The sequence below is a fragment of the Pteronotus mesoamericanus genome, unplaced genomic scaffold, assembly GCF_021234165.1.
Source record: "Pteronotus mesoamericanus isolate MK-2021 breed Mesoamerican mustached bat unplaced genomic scaffold, CSHL_Meso_final contig_182, whole genome shotgun sequence".
Classification (NCBI taxonomy): domain Eukaryota; kingdom Metazoa; phylum Chordata; class Mammalia; order Chiroptera; family Mormoopidae; genus Pteronotus; species Pteronotus mesoamericanus.
The window spans coordinates 23,314,396-23,334,151 of NW_026555078.1; the positions used below are offsets into that span (position 1 = coordinate 23,314,396).

Sequence of the window (19,756 nt, forward strand, 5' to 3'; positions counted from 1 at the left end):
AAGCTTCCTTGTTAACCACCTAATAGTATTTTTGCTTATTTTGTTACAACTTTTTCAAGTACTGTTGGTTTCAAATAATTAATAAACACTGAGCTTGGAACATCCTTAAAATCATGTAATCCAGTGTTTCTCAAAATGTTCAGGAAGGGACTTCAAGGATTATTTTGGCAGTGGATGGGAAGATAAGAGCAGAAGCTCACTTTTTCTTTTTAAGGTTCAAGGGAAGAAAGTTCTGCTAACTTATATGTTTAAATAACATAACAAACTTTGATTTATTTAATGAATTATTCTTATTTTACAAACGACAAAGGAAGGTTTAGAAAATTTAAGTCATTTGCCAAGGCTACACAAATACTTAGTGGCAGAGATCAATAAACCCAGAAATTCAACAAAGCAATGATTGCCAACAGAATAGCAACGGCATAAATGGAATAAAAACTATTGCCAAATAAATTGCTTTACACTGTATACTGGAACCTGAGTGGGAAAGCAAGGACAATTTTAGTAATACATTCCAGTATATGATATATCTCCACCATCAAATGCTTACAATCTAGCCAGAGAGACAAAACATGCATATAAAATGACACATTAAATAGTTATAATAACAGTGGCCCTGGCTGGCATGGTTCAGTGGGGTGGGTGCCAGCCTGCAAACTGAAAGGCAGCAGGTTCGATTCCTGGTCAGGGCACATGCTTGGGTTGCGGGCCAGGTCCCCAGTTTGGGGTGGGTGAGAGGCAACCGATCAGTGTTTCTCTCCCACATTGCTGTTTTTCTCTTTCTCCCTCCCTCCTCCCTCCTCCTCTCTAAAAAGTAAATAAAAACTTTTAAAAAAGTGGCCCAAACAAGGAAAGACAAAAAAAATGTACAGATAAGACATATTTAATATTATTTACTGTGTGCTAAACATGGTGCTACCACACTTAATGTTGTTAATCCTCAAACAATCCTAAAACTTTAAGTACTCATTTTCTCCAATAACAAATGAGAGACATGTTTAAAGAACCAAGATTTTGCCCAAAGCGCACCTCGAAATAAACATTCAACAGTTATAATAGGTATTCCGTGCATACAGTTTCACACCCATTATAACATGGTTTTTACAACATCCTTGTATGGTGTTTTACAGAGGATAAAAGTATAATAATTATTTAAATGGTTTGAGTAAGGAGTGATGGTGACAGCTGTTAATAGCAGGAGTAAAAGCAACAGCAATGCTTGCTGGGCAGAGTGCCAAGAATTTCACATATTATCATCTCATTCAATCCTTTCAGCTCCTCAAAGTTATCCTCAGTTTACAGGTGTGGAAAACAAGTATGGGGAGGTTAAGCTGCTTCCCAAGGTCATAAATCTAAATGGTATACCAGAGCCAAGACTCATACCTAGTCTGTATGACTTCAGAACAAAAGCTCTTCACCTTTGCCATTAGTTTTATTTACTCCTATCCAAAACTAAAAAGAGAAAGAAAAACTTTTATTGATTACGACAACTCTCAGTTCAGTGCTTTGAAGGGTACCTTTCTAAGATTTTCCTTCACTTGTCCATAGATATTCCCTCTATTAAATACTGAAATCCTATGAAAAATATATTTGCAAATCCAAATACCTGATAGCCTCTTCTTGCTTCTTTATACTTAAAATATAGCTTTGGCCATAAGTACTCCCAGAAACCAATGGGACTGCATAATGAATCATCGTTCACTGTTTTTTTTTTTTTACAAATTTCGATATTGCTTTATTAGAGTAGTACCTTGCACTATAAAGATGAGTTAGGAGAACAAGTCATTTTTAAAAACTAGATAATTAAGCTTCCTATACATTATATGTAATATTCTCCGAAGTAAAAGTTTTATTATTTTTTAATTCAGCGGGAAAATTCTCCATTTGCTTATATCAAACACAAAGTTGAAGGTTTTTGGAGATATTCAAGACCACACACTCACAGCAGGAATTGGTTAAAAGCCAAAGAGTATCAAAGATATCAAATGGTTGGTTACTTGAACTGCCCCATTATCACCTTCAACAACTTCATAATAAAAGATTAAATGAATCCAAAAGGTTAGGAAAGTTTTTTTTTTAAAAGGCACTGGGACAAAAGGTAATTTATAACATTTTAAACTGACTAACATTTAAAAAGTGGATTTTTAAACCTGTGGAATAAAATTACTTGCAATATGGCTTTTCAGTATAGTGCTAACAATCAAGAATATATATGGCCTAGTTGCAGAACAAGAACGGTCTTGATAAGAACAGAGCCAATGTAAGAGATAGAAGATAAAGCCACAGGTGACTGAATGCGAAGGTAAATTGTTTGAATTTCTCCAACAAGCAATGGGAAACTATGGGATTGAGGTTTTCTAAAAAATGGCTTTTTTAGAAAGTTAAATTTACTTTGCACTGTTACCAGAGTTAACTAGGGGTAATATAAGTAGAGAGGCCAAGAGAGATGTTTTAATACTTTATGCATGGGAAGATAAAGGAGGTAGCAAAAGGAATGAAAAGGGATAATTTCAAACAATGGGTACTACGCAAAGGATGATTTGACAAGATTTAGAGACCAGGAGGTAAATATAATTTTAAAATACTGAGTATGACAATCGAATCTTAGAGAAATTATAGGACCTTAAGATAGTGTAAGTCAGAGACTATGGATTTTCTCCCTGGGAGGGGGCGAAGGGGGATGGAGAGAACTGAAAAGATGGTAAGTCCCATATTTTAAGTGCTGCATTTAAAGTGAGAGCATTGGCAGGTTGTTAATTTCTAGACAGGGAAACCAAAGAGAACACGCTAGAAATGACAATTTGTTAAGTAATTTACATATTCACATCTTACATTTGTTTCAGTTTTTACAGTTAATTCAAACATCTCATTTGATCACCACAGTTGCTCTGAAAGGTAAACAGGTCAGATATCCCCATTTTCCAGAAGATATTTAGGTACTGCAAGTTAAGTCACAGAGCTAGATAGTAATAGAAAAGGAATTAAAATCCATTATCAGTGAACCTTTATGTGGATCCACAGTTCTACATTAGTTACATCACTCTAAGATAGTACTATGCTGACTATATACGTTTTTTTCAAAAATCACATAATTACAGTTGACCCTTGAACAACAAAGGTTTGAGCTGAGCAGCTCCACTTACAGCAGATTTTTTTTTTTTTTTCAGTAAATACCTGTACTGTTTTTGACTTGCAGTTGGGAGTCCCTGGATGCGGAGGGCAGGCTATATATATTGATCTGTTTTTTATATAAGGGACTTGAGCATAAGAGGATCTGGGCACCCACGGGGGTCCTGGAACTAATCCCCTGTGGATACTAAAGGACAACTTAAGTTTCTGGGGAGTCAAAAGTTATACAAGGATTTGAGTGTGTGTGGGGGGGGGAGTCAGTGTCCCTAACTTCTGCACTGTTCAAGGGTCAACTGTATATCATTATTTTACCTTTAAAATATGATTAAATTTATCTTTTCTCAACTTCCTGCTTCATAAAATGAACAAATGAACTCTGACACAATATTTCACCGTGGTAAATGTTAACAGACTACAAGTTTACTATACCACCAGATTGCAGTAGCATGACATCTATTGCTTCAAGTTTCTAAATACTCAGCCAACCATCCATATCTACTAAAAATTTAAATTTGTAGTTAAGTGGAGAAATGGTAGAATGCATGTGAATTTCCCTACTCATTTGAAAGTGAAATCAAATTACCAACATTCCAGGTTTCTGGTAACATTTTAAAAATGTTATTCTATACTCTGTATTCCTCCAATTTTGGTATGTGCTGTCAAAGTGAGCCACATGTTCTGCCTTGACAAATAGTTTAATCAAATATTAATTTATACCTTAAAAAATTAATGCCATAAAATACAATAGACTAGCTCCTGTCAGATAAATCAGCTATTCCTCTGGGCTCAAATTTAAGTACTGAAAATCATAACTATGATATCCCTAAATATGTTAATAACTAATCTTATCAACTCCCATCAATTCTCCCTCCTTAATATCATACACACACACACACACACACACACACACACACACACACATCCCAGTTTCTCCCTTTTCATACCACTACCTTAAATCATATACACATTCTCTCTTTCATAGATTTTTCTAGAACTTGGTAGCCACCTAACCTTGACCTTTCTAGTTGCCGATCATTTTATACAGTGCTGCCAGATTATCTTTCCTGAAGCACAAGCTACAGTGTCTCTTTTCAAAGTTTTTTTTTTTTTTTTTTTGCCTTTCCCCTACTGTCTACTAAGGGATTACTGTGTACCCATCCACCACTGTACCTGGCATGCATCACCTCATTAACTCTCACAACCATCTTGTTCAGTTTTGTAACTCAGCTAGGTAAAGATAAGTAACTTTTCCAATGTAAAAAGCTAAATGGCACAACTGGGCCTCAAACTGAAGTCTGTTTCTTAAGACCTTGATTTTCTTGGTACTAGAGCAGATCACATGCTCTTTGAGTTAACTCATTTGCATCCTTGCCCCCAACCTTAATTCTTCACAGCGTCTCTTGACTTCTGACTAGGCCTTTTGTTGTTTTCCCCGAGAAAATATAGTGAGAGTGACCCTTTTCTTCCAATTACAGTAGAAAGAAAAAATCAGCATAAATATGTAAAAATACTTACTTTTATATGAAGTTTTTGTGTGTCTGTGTGAGTGACCAATCATGTCACCAAAAATTTTAAATAAACCTTTGATCAATTCCTTTTCTAGAAATTTATCCCACAGAGTATGTTTGGAATGATTTGGGTTTGTTAATCTCCTTTTTCAACTGTAAATTTAATAAAATCTAGTATTACAATGAAAATTTATCATTCTACTTGAGATGTGCCATCAATGTAAAATACACCAAATTCTAAAAAACTCAGTGTAGAAAAAAATGGATGTAAAATATCTTATTACCTGTTTTTGTGTATCTAGTACACATGGACATAACATTTTTTATACATTGTGTGAAATAACATATACTGTTTATTTTAAAAAATTTTAATGTAGCTACTAGAGTATGGAGCAAAGGCAAGTGAGTAAAGCTTTGGAATAAAGCTTTTAAACATAAAAGATATATTTAAGGTTACTGATTTTAAAAAAATGCCTTTTCATTTAACATCTATGAAAAGCAAGGATAACAGACCTTTCAGTTCTTATTTACTACTTATACTTCTGTAATTGGATATTTCACAAAATATTGACCCAAAAAAGTACTTTTATTATTTGGGGAGGGAAACACAAAGCTATTACTCTTTTGAAAGGGAAAAAAACCCACAAACTTTAAATTACAACTACCTTCTAAAAGTCTATAAAAATTAGCAGCAGCAACAAAGCCATTTCAAGAGTTCTGGAACCTCTCCAGGGATGCCCAACCTTTTGGTGTCTTTGGGCCACAAGAAGAGAAGTTGTCTTGAGCCACACATTAGATACACAAACACTAGTGAAAACTCATCAGGAAAAAAAAAAAGGTTTTAAGTAAATTTACAGTTTTGTGTTGGGCCACATTCATAGCCATCCTGGGCCACACACAGCCCGTTGGCTGTGAGCTGGACACCCCTGCCAGACAAAGTAGTCAAAATAGTATCCTTAAGACCCTACACAATTTCAAAAACAATGCACCAATAAACTAAGAATTTTTATTTTTTTAAAGATTTTATTTATTTTTAGAGAGATGAGAATGGAGGGAGGGGAAGAGAGGGAGAGAAACATCAATGTGTGGTTGCCTCCTGCACACCCCCCAACTGGAGACCTGACCCGCAACCCAGGCATATGCCCTGACTGGGACATCGAACCAGTGACCCTTTGGTTTGCAGGCAGGTTCTCTATCCACTGAGCCACATCAGCCAGGGCAAGAATTTTTAAATAAAGCACTTACACAATTATTTGAATGATTCTTTAGTAGTCAGGACTTCCTCTACCACACAAATCTGAATATATTAGATCTTTAATTTAAAAATGAGAGGAAACCAGTTTACTAAAGGAATAACAGCATTAATTATAAGAAAAAATTCCAAAACACACTATCTATACTTCAAAATATAGTAACAAAACTGCTTCCTTTGAGCCCTTCCTGTAATAGAAATTCCAGAGCCTTGTCATCAGTCTGATTGCATCTATGCTTTCATCATGTTAATAACTCACAATGACAATTCTCATAGAATCCTAATTACCAAGTTACATAATTATTGCTTTGCTTTCTAGATGCCTATTTTCATGCTTATTCCAAATAGATTTTCCCTATTCCCTTTAATCTCAGGTACCAATCTTCTCAGTCAATTACTTGTCACAAGTTTCAGTTCTCTAAAAAGTACTGTAAGAGATTCCAACTTTTTTTTAAATCCTCACCCAAGGATGTTTATTGATTTTAGAGAGAGAAGAAGGAAGTGGGGAGGGGAGAGATAAACAGGCAAGAGAAACACTGCTGTGGGAGAGAAACATCGATTGGTTACCTCCCGAATGTGCCCCAACCAGCGATCAAACCTGCAACCTAGGTATGAGTTCTGACTGGAATCGAACCAACAACCTTTTGGTGTTTGTGATGAACTCCAACCAATTGAGTCATCCAGCCAAGGTGGAGATTCCAACTTTTGACCTTAACTGATTTATAATTTACTAGACAAAAAAAATTTGCTCCAAAGGTCAGCAAATAAGGATATGACTACCTCTGCCTGGATGGCTTACTGGTATGCAATTCAACAACTGGCCATAAAGAAGGAGAGATAGTTAAAGAAATAGCAAATAACTATTGCACAGGTATTAGGACAAGCACATTAAGCAAAATTAATAATAAAGATTCACATCTATTATTATCTATAAATTAGACTAACAGTATTTTCAGGACCAGAAGTAGGGTTGTGCCATCAGAACAGGAAAGGAGAAGCTGCTGCAAAGAAAGACGACCAATGAGGATACACGTCACCAAGCTTAGAACCCACTGGACTTTTAGTTCACCAGGGCTGCTGACGGAGGGTTATGAGCCATGTTCTCATCTTGAACACAGTCTCAGAAAGCAGAAAATCATAAGGCAGTTATGCAAGAAGGAAGAGAAACAAAAGGTCAATCTTAAAGATTATTATATAGCAAATCCCTCTGATACAGGGGGACATATGCTAAGACCCCCTGTGGAAGGGATGTCTGAAATGGCAGATAGCACCCAACCCTGTATGTACCTATGATAAAGCTTAATTTATTAATTAGGCACAGTAAGCGATTAACAACTAACAATAAAATAGGACAATTATAACATTATACTGTAATAAAAATTATGTGAATGTGGTTTCTCTCTCACCACGTTCACATAATGTTTATTACAGTATAAAAATAGTACAAACTATCTTATGGTACTATACTCATCTTTTCACTTACAGGAAGCACTTTACAGCTTCTCTTTGGCACATCTGAAATGCCAGCATCACTACTCTTGCACTTGGGGGCCATTATTAAGTAAAATAAGGGTTACTTGAACATAAGCACTGGTTAATACCCCAAGAGTTGATCTGATAACTGAGATGACTACTAAGTGACCAATGGGCAGGTGGCATATGCAATGTGGGTACACTGGACAGAGGCATAATTCACATCCCGGTGGGGATGGGAATCACACCACTCAGAACAACGCACAATTTAAAACTTATGAAGTGTTTATTTCTGAAATTTTCCATTTAATATTTTCAAACCACAGTTGACCATAACCACATACAGTGAAACTGGGGATAAGAGGGAACTACTGTACAGCACATTTTGCAGTTAAAAAGGGTTATTAAACTACACTTTCATTCAACAGTGTAAGTACCCAGTTGGTACAAAAACCTGGATAGTAACTGCCAAGAAAAAGAAAGTTAAAATCCAGTATGGAAATCTGGTAGGTAAACAAGTAAACAAATAAACTGCCTATACAATTGCAATGCTGTCTGATAAGTGCTACACTACAAAGTACTGTACTCCAACTGCAGAAAATGCTACAGGAGTTACCTATAGAAGAGCATCCTAAGAAAACTTGTATAAATGGGAAAGAACGTAAGACCCAAGACAGATATGAAAGGCATCCATTACGCAAAAGGGAAAAAAGTAAGCAAAATGTTAACCCAAGCACACTGACAGTAAAATTAAATGATTTACTAAAACAAGATTTTAAATCACTGTAATGCAACTCAAGCCTGCAAAATGTCATTTTTTAAAGCCTAATTAAACTTGTGTAGTAAAAACAACTTAGTGAAAAACATACTAATGTTTGAGAAGTTGAATAAGAGAAAGTGATAAAGCTGAGGACTTGATCTCACTACATAGGTACCCTGTTTATAGGAAGCACTATAAAACTGTTTCCTCCCACTGACTTTCACTATTACCTCAAAATGCAGTTACAGTTATTCATCACTGACTCAGTCTATGACAACTGATTCACACAATTTCTGTAAAATTGCTTAATCAAATTATTGATAATCACATAATCTATTCAAAAATATATTTATCAAGACATAATGCAGTTTATTGCAGTGCCTGCCTCTGATCTCTGAAGGAGTACAGTTTTTTTGTTTTTTTGTTTTTGAGTGGAGAGAGAACTTTAAAATCTCAAACCCAGCTCCAGCTTAGGAGGAATTTAGAAAGGAAGAAAAACAACTTTCTGAAGCCTCATTTACATCCCAAACATTACACAAAAGTACACATATAGGTAACTCTAAAAGTGCAACCAATTCCTAGCAGAGCACCTACTTTGGTGTATGTATAGAAGGCAGCCAGTTATTTTAAATACATGGGGTCTTAAAGGCATTTGTGAAGCACACAAGTAAAATACAGGAAGCATACTTGTTAGGTCAAATCAAAGTACTGTAATACATTTTAAGTGTCATCATCAAACATTTTCCATGACAATGTAAAACCCTCAAAATACAAAACACAAATCATCAGATTTTGATATTATTGTATTATGAGGCCAAACAGATAACTTTTATCAAAGAAAGCATAAATGAAGACATTTTAGCTATAAACAGTTATAATGTCTAATATTTGGAATAACTAATTAGATATACTAAAAATGAATCTCCTTAATTATTTCACATGTGTTAATTTGTAACAAAGTATGTAGCCATAAAACAAGAGCAGGAAACAAATAGTTATTATCTACTATGTGTCAGATTATTTTGATCAGTGCCTTCCACACCTTTTTTTAACCTTTTACTTTTGAGAGGTGGCTACATGCTATAGATGCAAAAAGTGAAGGTTTGGCTCGGAATTACAGCATAAGTAACTTCCCAACTCAGCTGATTCCAAGGCTCTTTCCACTACATTACTATATTTATTTTCATTTTTCCTGCTGACTTTTTGCTTAAAACCAAAGTAGGCAAACTGAGCCCACAGGCCAAATCAAGCACACCCAGTTTCTATAAATAAAGTGTTATTGAACAGTCACATCCATTAGTTTGCACTTTGCACCATAACAGCGGAGTACTTGCAACAGTAATGATATGGCCTGAAAAGCTTAAAATATTGACTATCCAGCCCTTTACAAAAAGCTGCCTTCAAGTATCAAAAGTGTCAGGAACCTCAGACGCCTCAAAACTTCATTGTTTAAGGTATTTAAGATAACTATTAAATGAAAGAAACTTTAAAATTACATGTGACACCCTGGCCAGGTGGGTCAGCTGCTTGTAGCACTGTCCCATAAACCAAAAGGTTGCAGGATCAATCCCAGGCGAGGGCACATCCCTAGGTTATAGATTCTACACCCTGGTTGGGGTGCATACAGGAGGCAACCAGTTGATGTTTCTCTCTCACATCAGTGTTTCTCTCTCTTTCTCTTTCTCAAAACCAATAAATACATCCCTGAGTGAGAATTAAAAAAATAAAATAATAAAAGATAAAAGACCACATTGCTTATTAGTCCAAATTTGTAAAAATGGTAAAATTAAACAGCTTAATTACAAGGTTACTGAACACTTATTCTTCTTAAACTGTCTTCTGTTGTCTGAATTGAGGTACAAAATGCCTCACAATTCAAAAATATTTAATACATTTAATGAGCATGCATCTTTTTACCATGCACCCACATTTTTCATGAAGGAATATCTTCATTAGAGTAAAAGAGACCCTGGCTTTTTCTTACAAGTACTTTATTTCATATTTCACTTCATATATTTTTGATTTAATATACTCAATGAATTCATTCTACTCTGACTGAGCCAAATATTTATCTGATTACTCGAGGGTTTATAATAGGTTTTCCGGTGTGAGGAAGAATCTTTTTTCTTGCTGTTGTTTATAAATTCCCACTATTATTACAAGTAAAAAAATCTAATTATATCATTTCACCTTCATTCAAAATATACTTCACTATCCAAATACATTTAAACAACTTGCTTAAATTAACCCAACATAAGGAATGTATCATTACAGTGATACAAATAACATTTTCTTTCTTCATTTAGTAATTTTAAATGAGAGTCCTCCGGTTAGGTAAAATATGGTCCACAAACTCCAGTATACATCAAGAAAACTTAAGTCCTACAAACATGTAAAGTCTATATAACTGTTAATGAATATCTTGACTCTTTTTACTTTATAAACACTTTTGTTCACAAAATCTTATATTGTTTCCTTCTTCATTTTTAAGAATAAATTTTAATCTATATTAAAGAAAAATAATCCAAAATTACTTTTGTTTGAAACTCTGACGTTATTCCCAGAAACATGCAAGGCTGGTTCAATATTTGAAAATTTCTTCGTGTAATTCACCATATTAACAGAGTAAAACAAAAAAAAAAAATCCACATGATTACCTCAATAGATGCAGAAAAGACATTTGACAAAATTCAATATTCATTCATGATAAAAACTCCCAGCAATTTCAGAAAAGAAGGAAACTTCTTTAACCTGATTTAGATAATCTACAAAATGACCTACAGCTAACATTTTAAAGATGAAAGACCAAATGCATTCCCTTTAAATTGGTGAACAAAACAAGAATGTTCCCCTTCATCACTTCTTTCCACATCTCATTATAAATCCTAAACAGTGCAATAAGTCAAGAAAGAGAAAAGGTATACAATCTAGAAAGAAAGAAACATGTGTTTAATAGATTACGACTGTCTACTTAGAAAATCCCAAGAAACCTAACCCTGAAAAAGCTCACAGAATAGATGAGTTTAGTAAAAACTCAGGATACAAAGTCAATATACAAAAAAAAAAAGTGTACATCTTGTCAATGATCAATTGGAAACCAAAGTCTTTTAAAATGATCATTTATAATAGGACCAAAAAACTGAAATACTTAAGTATAGGTCTAATGAAATGTTTGCAGAATCTATATGTTGAAAACTAAAAACACTCATAAAAGAAATCAAATACCTAAATAGAGAGGACACTATGTTCACAGATTGGAAATCTCAATTTTGTTAAGATGTCAATTACCGCCAAGTTGAACTAGAAACACAATCCCAATCAAAATCCTAGCAGAATTTTTCTGTGGATATCAACAAAGAAATTCTAAAATTTACATGGAAAGACAAAAGAACTAAAATAGTTTAAAAAAATTCTGAAAAGGAATGAGTGGAGAACTCACATTACCTGATTTCAAGACTTATTTTAAAGCTCTAATCATCAAAACACTGAGATACCGTCAAAGGATAGACAAACAGATCAATGAAACGCAACTGCCTAGAAACAGACTTACAAAAATGTAGTCAAATGGTTTTTGACCAAGAAACAAAGGCAATTCAATGGAGAAAGGACAGTCATTTCAACAAATGGTCAAGAACAACGTGACAAATAAATGAAACTCAACCCAAACCTCTCTCCATACAAAATTTACTCAAAACAGGACATAAAAATAGATCTAAATGTAAAATATAAAACTTGTAGGAAAAAACACAGGAGAAAATCTTTGTGACCTTGGGTTAAGCAGTGTTCCTAGATACAACACCAAAGGTAAAATCCATAAAAGAAAATACTGATATTTTGGACTTCATCAATATTTAAAACTTCTGTACTTCAAAAGACACTGTTAAGTGAACAGAAAAGGCAAGCCACAGACTAGAAGAAAAATCTTTGCAAATCACATATCTGACAAAGGACTACAGAGAAACCTCAAAACTCAACAAAAGTGGGCAAAATATTTGGACACTTCAACGAAGATATACAGATGGCAAAAAGCACATGAAAAGATGCTTAATATCATTCGTCATGAGAAAAATACAAATAACCGCAATGAGATACTGCTATATACTTATTAGAATAACCAAAGTTAAACGATTCACCATAGAAGCACAGATGAGAATATAATGTAACAAACACTCATAGACTGCTGAGGGAAATACAAACTGGTTTAGCCTCTTTGAAAAACAGTTTTACATTATGTAGTTTCCTATGCTGCTATAACAAATTAACAGAAACTCAGTGGCTTAACATAAATTTATTAGTATTTTACAGTTTTGTAGGTTAGAAGTCTGATTCAGGACTCCCGGAGCTAAAATCAAGGCACTGGCAGAGCTGCATCCTTTTCTTGGGGCTCTAGAAGTCAATCCATTTCCTAGCTTTCTACAGACCACTCCATGCCTTAGCTTATGGCCTCCCCTCCTCCATCCTCAAAACCAAGTACTCCACATGTCACTGGCCCTTCTTTCCTTGTTGCATCTTGTTTTCTGACTCTACTGCTTCTCTTTCCTTTTTAAGGACCTTTGTGATGCATTGGGCCCACCTGGAAAATCCAGGGTAATCTCAATATTTTAAAGTCACTTAATCAGCAATCTTAATTCCACCTGCAATTTTAACTCATCTTTGCCATGTAACCTAATTTATTCACAGGTTCCAGTCATTAAGACATCTTTGCGAGAGACATTATTCTGCTTACAACAGACAGTTTTAATAAAATTAAACATATAGTTGTCATATGACCCAGCAATGCCACTTCAAAGTGCTTACCCAAGAGAAACGAAGACATGCTCAAACAACAACCTATTTGCAGAGATTTACAAAAGTCTTATTCATAGGGAAAAAAAAACAAAACCCTGAAAATTATTCAAGTGTCTTTCCACTAGTAGATGGATAAACAAAGTGTGGTACATCCCATGAAATGGAATACTATATTCAGCAATAGAACAGAAGGAACTGCTGGTACGCTTAACAGCTTGGGTGACACTCAAATGTATTACACTGAGTGAGAGGAACTAGACTCAGCAGGCTAGATACAGTAGGATTTCATTTATATGATAGTCTAGAATAGACAAACTACAGAGAAAGACAACAGATCATTAGTTGCCAGGGGTTAAGGGTGGAGGAAGGGTTCACTATAAAAGAGCAGCTCGAGGGAATTTGGGTGCTGGCACTGTTCTGTACCTCGATTTTGGTAGCTGCACAGCTTTATGCACTTGTCAAAACAACAGTACAACAAAAAGTTAATTTCATTTCATGAGAATTATAAGTGAAGTCTTTTTGAAGAAAAGAATACAAATACATCATTTCTCACTCATCAGGTTGGCTGAAATCTAAAAATCTGACAGTGCCAGTCTGACAATCCCAAGTGTGGGCAAGAATGACTCAGATACTGTTGGCATGAATGTAAATTGTTACAACTTTAGAAGATAATTTGGCTGCAGCTAGTAAAATTGAAAATGCACATCAATCTATGGCCCAGCAATTCCACTTACAGGTCGGTATACATCCTAGGGAAATAGTCACACATGTGCTCAAGCAGACATGCACAAAGATAGTCATTGAAAATTGCCTGAAATATTGAAAAACTGAAAACAACCCTTCGGTAGGGGAATGAATTAATTGTGGCTAATAGTTATTTTAAAAAGGAAAGGAAAAAATGCATAAGGAAAAGAATCAACCTGGCGGGCTACATATGTAATTTTATGAAGGGTAAGTTCTTAGAACAGCACCACACTGGGAACCTGGACACAAGCATTTTAGCAATCAAGACTATGGAGTACTTACTACAATAAAGCTCACTTTACTTTTCCTAGAAAATGAAGAGGTAAGGCTATACAGCCACTAAGAATACTTCCAACACAACAATTACATTGTGATTTAATAAATATATAACCAAAAGTTATATTCTAAAGCCCCTATGTAAAGAAAGTATTTTCCCCAGACACCCTGAAATCAGAAACTATCAGAGAAATAAAACATCTTAGTATACTGATACATCAAATGGGCCAAATTTCTTTGTATGTCTTTGAAGAGCTTTTTAATCACAATCAGAATTCAGAAAGAACATATAAACAGCTCACCCTCAGGTAAAACACATATCCTCTCTCATTCTAACATTCTAAAAGTATTATTGAGCCCATTTTTACTTGTCAAGTTCAGATCTGTCCAGCCAAAAGTCATCCAAGTACATGGTAAGATTCACTTGCTCCTTCTTAAAAACAAAGATAAAATGAATTGCCTTTAGTACTTTTGCCTATTTCATACACAAAGGCCTTACATTATAATTTCATAGCAGCCTGCTACAATAAAGAGCCTTTAAAAACTTGTAATATGCCATGGCCACAGGGATCTAGTAAAAAAATAAAGAAATCAGTACTTCATAATCCAAAAACGCTTACTTAACAATTTCATTACTACCAATACTTTCACTTCAAAGACACCAATAACCAACATGTCATTTGTTCCTACTGCAGAATTTAATAGGTTATTAACTTCTGGTATAATCCCAAAGCATAATTAAAATTCAATCATTAAAACGTGATATTACTTTTTTTAAAAAGTAGAAATATTAACTTTCACCTTGTCGGTAATATCGAAATTTCAAAATTCGTGTTCTACAGCCTTTCCAAATGTAAATTCTTACAATTCTAAACAGGTACGGAGACAAAACGTACACTATATGCTACTTCTAAAAACCTCCTAGCTATCAGATTTTAATTTTAGCGCCAACTGCCAAAACAAAAAAACAAAAAACAAAACCCAACAACTTTCGACCGAAACCTAAATTCCGTACACATTACTGTATATCAATCAAACATAAGGTGAGTTATTATTAGGAAGTTACATAATTTCCACCAAAGACTGTTTAAAGCGCCTTTCATTAAATGCAGCTTCCAACAATTTACAGGCTTCAAAGTTCACCTTGCAAACTTGAGTAAATTACCAGAAACTATTTACGAGATTAGGCTTTTCTTAAAAATTGGTCACAAGGAAGTTAAGAACTGTTTATTTGTTTAAAGAACGCAACGAGCAGCTGAATACCAGGAGCTGAGTCAGGCAGAGGAACGCTGACTACATTCCGCCTTCCCAAGGAAAGTGTTCGCCCCGCCGATTTCCCCGACCCGGCCTAGAGGCAGTCCCGGGAGTCCCGAACTCCGGGACGGGGGGGAAGTGGACGGGCGACTCTCAGCCGCGCTCCCTGCAACTCGGCCCGGGAGGGCAACAGCCGCTCCAAGGCGAGTCCCTCGTCAAGACAGAGGCACTGGGCACAGCCAGGCGGCGTTCCTCCAAGGGACAAAGGTTGGGCTTACTCCCTCCGCGGCGGGCTGCGGCTCCCACTGCGTGAGGCAGCCCACCGAGAAGCCCCGAGTCCCTCCGGAGCCCAGCGCAAGGCTTGTGGGGGAGGGGGCGAGCCCGACTGCCCCTCCCCCGCCGCGCTCCCGGGGACCTGTTGATTACGACCACACCGAGCCGCCACCGGTCCGTGCCTCACCTCTGCGCCACTGCGGCCGCCGATCCTGCTGCCCCAGCCGCCTTTAAATACTGCAGAAACGACAGCTACCCAAAGGCACTTAAGATACCGGATAAAGAATCCAGAAACTCCCGATTCCCCACCTCACAATCCTAAGTCCCCGCCTCCGACTCCGCCGCCAGCCGCCGCCGTCTCCGCCGCCGGCGACTCCACCTTTGTACCACGCGAGACCGGCCCCCGCGGCCGCCGCGAGACCGCGCACGCGCCCCCGAGACTCTGGCGTAGCGGGCGCGCCTATCCCAGTCCCTCCTGGGCGCGCCCCGCCCGCTGCTAGGCAGAGAGGCTGGCGCGGTTCGCCCAATCCCGACCCGGTGCGGAGAGCCGGCCCGCTCATTGGTCGGTTCTGCAGCTCCCGAGCGGCCGGTCGCGCGCACTGGCTCGCCTCCAAGTATAAATGGCAAACTGCTTCGGGCTCAAAGATAATAGGAAATCGCTTAGGGGTTGAGCTCATGGAGTGTAGGTTGCGTGGGGATGCGAGGTTTCCCGGGGACGTAGTTGGGAGCAGGTCACCGTTCTACAGCCCTTGACACTTCTATCCGTGGAAGACTGTCCGCTTCTAAAGAAAATCTGATTCCCCACGAGGCCACTCCTCATGTCCTGTGAAAGACGTCACATGATCTAACATTTGTGTGTGTTTTTAAACGTGACATACTTGAACACTACACATGTAGTGTCCCATAGAAAGATCCTCTGCTACCGCAGGAGTCTCCAAAAAACTAACAACTTGGATCGAGTTCTGAAAACCAGAAAGAAAGAATGCCAAGGGCCACAGCTGTTTCACAAAACTCGAGTGAATGGGTTTAGAGTTACCAGGGCCAACCCATATCCAGTGCAAGGAAATCCAGACAAAGTCTCCAGAATTCCCTAGAAACTGCTAGCCATATACAAAAAAGGATGTCTATGTGTATGATCTATTTCCTTTTCTAAATTCTTAAATGCATAAAATAGTAATTCAAGAAGGCTCCTCTAGTTCCTCAATGAATTTTCTTCCTTTAGCTTAGGGTTTCTCAACCTCAGGGCCATTGACAAGTAGGGCCACAGCATGCTTTGTTATGAGGACTGTCCTGTGCATCGTAGGAAGTTTTAGCAGCATCCCTGGCTCCGCCCTCTAGATGCCAGTAGCACCATTATGACCATGAAAAATGTCACTGTATATGGCCAAAGGTACCCCTGGGGGCAAAATGACGTCCATTTAAGAACCACTGATCCGGCTGTTCTAAGAAATGTCCTCTTCAGAGTCTCTCATTACCCATGCATTCCAATTGCCTGGCTCCCAGCAATTTGGCATAACACCCCTAACCAAATGAACTCCCCAGGTACCTAGGCTTGTTTCCCCAGCCACCTAGGCTTGTTTCCCCAGCCACTTAGAGTTCTCTGTAACCGGACTGGACCGTAATAGATGATCGCTGTGTGAAATAGCAGCTAATTTTTCTCAAAACATGTGGAAATTCCTGTGTAAAATGCTATACAAATGTTAGTTATTATTTTTCCTTCCCAAGGTATTTTTATTTTAGAAGAGGGTAGACCCTATGACAAATAAAAAGTTTATTCTCTGGTGGATAAAGCCATTCCCAGAATTCCAAAATCACTCAGATTACTGGCCTTGTGTACCAAAAATGAGGAGTGTAAAATATAGAAACTGGAGGTAAATAATTGGATTTGTGATTTAGCTTTGATGCTAACAAGTTCTACAGGACTTGGATGTGTGAAAAGTTTCCTAAACCCTCCCTAAATTTTCCTAAACTTACTTGCCTAAATTTTCTCATGTGTAATATAACAGGTTAATTACATTTTTTTTTAAACTAGTTTTAAGATTCTGGTAGCTTCTTTAATTTAGCATAGATTGCATAGGGAGTAAAGAAAATATTATTTCATCCCAAAATAGAATGCAATGGGTGATCTGTGGTTTAAAATCCCCTATCAGAAGAATTGTTCATCCTTGTCACAAGGCAGGTTCACCCACTGAGTCACCCTGGCAAATTTGTAACTAAGTATTTTGGGTGAGTAGTGAAAGACAAACTGGAAAAACAAGTGTATGGTGGAGAGTGACCATAGTAAATACCCTTCCTCCTTCCTCATCTTGGTGTCTGCTTAACCTATCATCTACCAACAGCCTCTATTATATGTTTATGTAATAAAATGTACCATTTTATTATGTTAAAGGCTTGGGGGAATATAGTAATATTGCATTTTAGCCATTTGCAACAGATCTGAAACCTCAGCTTTCAAGATTCTACCATTCACTGTTATATGTGAAATTCTAAACTAAGGCTGTTATATTCCTTTGGTTTTATGTACTAGTTGAAAGTTAAAGTTTTCATAACTGAATTAGTAGCCTCCTCATTTATAATTGTGTAAGCCACATGGTCAGAAATGATGTAAGTTAAAAGAATACTCTATGATTGAGATATGAGAAGTTAAGAAACAAGTTAGTAGGTACATTAATTATTAAATAAGTATCTACACTGACCTCCTCCCAGGACTAATCTGGAATTACAACTAAATTGTGGAGAAATCACCTGGAACAAACAAGTGAACAATAGCGAGAGAGGAGCCTTGGAACCTCAGAGACAGAAGAATCGGGTTTAGCGTAATCTAACTGCCACGTACCCTGGTCTTTGGCAAAGGCGGGGGCAGAGTGGGCTAGAGACAACTGAGGAGAGACTGGAGACAGAGGCTCTGGGGAGAGAACGGAGAGAGTAGCCAGCGGGATCCCAGTTTGGACTCCGCCCCATATGGCAGCAGTGTGAGAGGACCCAATAACCCTGCCCCCCGAGGGACTCTGCCTCGCCCTGAGCTGTCTAAGGTGGCCTGCTGAGTGCAGAGTGAATAGATTGAGACAGCCACAAATAGTAGATTCCTGGAAGACTTGAACAGACTGCCTAAGGTCAGACAGCGTCAACATCTGACATCATCAGAGGCAGATCCAGAAAGTAAAAACAGCGATCTCCAACCATAGAAGTCCACACCACAAAGTCAGGAAATCAAGACAGATCAACTTAAGAAGCAGAAGCGAAAGAGAAGAGTCTCACAAATAATGGGGAGACAAAGAAATATGCCCCACTCGAAGGGAAAGTAGGAATCCCCACTAAGAGAAATAAATGAAATAGAGGCAAGTAAACTATCAGATACTGAGTTCCAAACAATGGTTCTAAGGAAGCTCAGTGAGCTCAGAGAGAATTACCAAAACTACAGGGTAAAGAGGAACTTACTGCAAACTATATCAGCATGAAAAAGGACATAGAAACTATCAATAAGAGGCAAGAGGAAATGAAGAATACCATTTCAGAACTGAAGAACACAGCAGAAGGAATCAAAAGCAGGATAGATGAAGCTGAGGACCGAATCAGCAAGCTGGAGGACACGGTAGAAAAAAGCTCCCAGAAAGCACAAGAAAATGAAAAAAGACTCAAAAAGAATGAAGAGGAATTGAGGGAGATGCAGGACAACCTGAAACGTAATAATATCTATATAATAGGGATACCAGAAGGAGAAGAGGATGAGGAAGGGATTGAGAACCTGTTTGACAAATTAATGATGGAAAACTTCCCTAATTGGAGGAGAGAAAAAGTCACACAAGTCCAGGAAGCACAGAGCGTCCCATTCAAGAGGAACCCAATGAGGCCCACGCCAAGACACATCATCATTAAAATGGTAAATAGCAAAGACAGACAGAGAATCCTAAAGGAAGCAAGGGAGAAAGAAGTAGTAACATATAAGGGAGTCCCGACATGGCTAGCAGCTGACTTCTCAACAGAAACACTGCAAGCCAGGAGGGAATGGCAAGAAATATTCCAAGTCATGAAAAGCAAAGGTCTGCAACCAAGACTGCTCTACGCAGCAAGGCTCTCAGTTAAAATGGAAGGCGAAATAAGGAGTTTCCCAGACAAAAGAAGGCTAAAAGAATACACCTCCACCAAACTAGCATGGCAAAATATGCTAAAGGGGCTGCTTTAAGATGAATAAAAAGTTTCTATGAATACTCAGTTCCTATCAGAGTTGCCAATACTTGATATTACCAATATTTTTAATACTCATTAATCTGATTGTGACAATGATGTGTTATTTTAATT

General features: G+C 37.4%; 1 protein-coding gene across 8 annotated transcripts in view; it reads right to left on the reverse strand.

Annotated features, from left to right (window-relative positions):
* Positions 1-15,867, reverse strand: part of PALS1 (protein associated with LIN7 1, MAGUK p55 family member) — a 73,712-nt gene extending 57,845 nt beyond the window's left edge. For 5 of the 8 annotated variants that reach the window (XM_054567410.1, XM_054567408.1, XM_054567405.1 and 2 more), the window contains exon 1: positions 15,767-15,867. The gene's annotated coding sequence lies outside the window, so the exon portion shown is untranslated. The other 3 variants (XM_054567406.1, XM_054567407.1, XM_054567403.1) reach the window with 1 other exon arrangement.
* Between the last annotated feature and the right edge of the window lie 3,889 nt (positions 15,868-19,756).